A 2,079-nucleotide genomic window follows, 5' to 3' on the forward strand; every position below is an offset into this window, starting at 1 on the left:
TGGGCAGGATAATGCGTACATTTCTTACCAAGCATTGCAGCCTCCTCCTTTGGTTTACCACTTCACATCCCTTCCCAGCCTCCCCCCTCCCCCCAAAATGAAAGTATTTTTAATATGGAGAATTATCTCTATTTTTATATTTTAGTCTATTATTAATGATCATATATTGGCATAAAGAGGGATTTTATTTTGTTTTTTGAGGTTCCCTTGGCTTTTTCTGATTATGGTTGGTGCTCTACTATTTGAGCCATACCTCTACTTCTGGCTTTTTGCTGGTTAATTGGAGATAAGAGTCTCATGGATTTGTCAACCTGGACTGACTTTAAACTAAGACCGGAAGATCTCAGCCTCCTGAATAACTAGGATTATAAGTGTGAGCGACTGGGACAAATTAGATGTCCTTAGAGCTTTTTAAATGTGAGTTCCTTTTAATTTTTTTCCTCCCCTATGAGGGGAGTGAGCTCACACACTCTGGGCTGTTTCCAACTCAACTTTGCTCATAGTAAGCTTTCTCAACTGATTAGCTCTCCTGACTGTGGGCTTTCTTGGCTTTGCAGCTTAACGTGTTATTTATTTATTTATTTTGGCTGGTCCTGAGCTTGAACTCTGGGTCTGGGTGCTGTCCCTGAGCTTTAGTGTACACTCACGCCACAGTTCCACTTCCAGTTTTTTTGGTGATTAATTGGAAATAAAAGTCTCACAGAATCTCCTGCACAAGTTGGCTCTGAATGATCCTCATATCTCAGCCCCCTTAGTAGCTAGGATTATAGGTGTGAGCTACTAGCACCTGGCATTAATTTGTGTCTTGCTTAGACACTGGATATGTGATATTAGTTTTATGATTATCTTTTTTTGTGTTTGACTATATACTTCAGCATGGTCTTAAAATTACTATGTATCCCAGGCTGGTCTTGAACGCTAGATGGTCTTGTCTCAGTTTCCTGAGTGCTGGGATTCTATACATTTAAGGCCATGCCTGGCTCTATTTTCAATTTTTTTTGGGGGGGGTCTGGTCGTGGGGCCTGAACTCTGGGCCTGGGTGCTGTCCCTCAGCTCTTCAGCTCAAGTCTAGAGCTCTACCAATTGAGCCACAGCGCTACTTCCGGTTTTTTGAGTGGTTTATTGGAGATAAATCTCATGGACTTTCTTGCCTGGGCTAGCTTTGAACTGTGATCCTCAGATCTCAGCCTCCTGAGTAGCTAAGATTACAGGGGTGCCACCGGTGCCCGGTTTAGAGACCATTTCTTATCACCTCTCAAACAAGCGATTGTAAAGGAGACAGTCTATGTTCCTTATTCCATATTGAAATGGGACCTTGACCAGGGCCAAGTGGGTTAGGTATATACATAATGTACATTGATATTTTGCCTTAGACAAAACAAAGTTTGCAAAATTCTCATGACTTAACTTGTACTTTGAGAGGGCTGGTCCTGATGGAGTAGGTGGTGTGCATTTGGACCTATGACTGATGTGTTTTTTTTCAGGTTTCTTTAGCTGGAGATGCTATTATTGCATAACAGAGATAGTTCGCAAGTTGTCAGGCAGGTTGCCCAGGGACTAAAGGTTTATGATAGCTTCCCTCTGACAGTTAACTCTCCAAAAATCCTTCCAGAGTGAAGATCAAACCTCTGGTGGGGCAAGCTGCTTCCTGAGAGCACTTCCCATGCTTGACCTTGTTATAGTCTCTGCCCCAGCCAGGCCTTATTCTCCTCACCTGCAAGATGGAGGGGGTAGTCACAGCCGAACTTCCCGGAACCCCAGGCTTTTGCTCCTCCCCTAGACACTGGGGGCGGGGCGGGGCGGGGCGGCGCGGGGCGGGGCGGGAGAAGATATTTTCCAAGGGCCGCCCTCCGAAGCCCAACCAACACCTTCCTCCTGCCCACTTCCCGCCCTCTCGCTCTACCGCGGTGAGGTCATGCGGGAGACGTCACGGGGTTATGACGTCACTGAGGGTGGGCCTTCGGGAGAGGAAGGGGCGGGGCCTAGGCCGACGACGCGTGCGCACTGGGCGCGGCGCGGGAGGAGGCGGAGGTGGCGGAGAAGCTAGAGGCGGCGGCGGCGGAGGCGGCGGCGAGGCTG

This window comes from Dipodomys ordii, unplaced genomic scaffold (genome assembly GCF_000151885.1).
Source record: "Dipodomys ordii isolate 6190 unplaced genomic scaffold, Dord_2.0 Scaffold120, whole genome shotgun sequence".
Lineage (NCBI taxonomy): Eukaryota > Metazoa > Chordata > Mammalia > Rodentia > Heteromyidae > Dipodomys > Dipodomys ordii.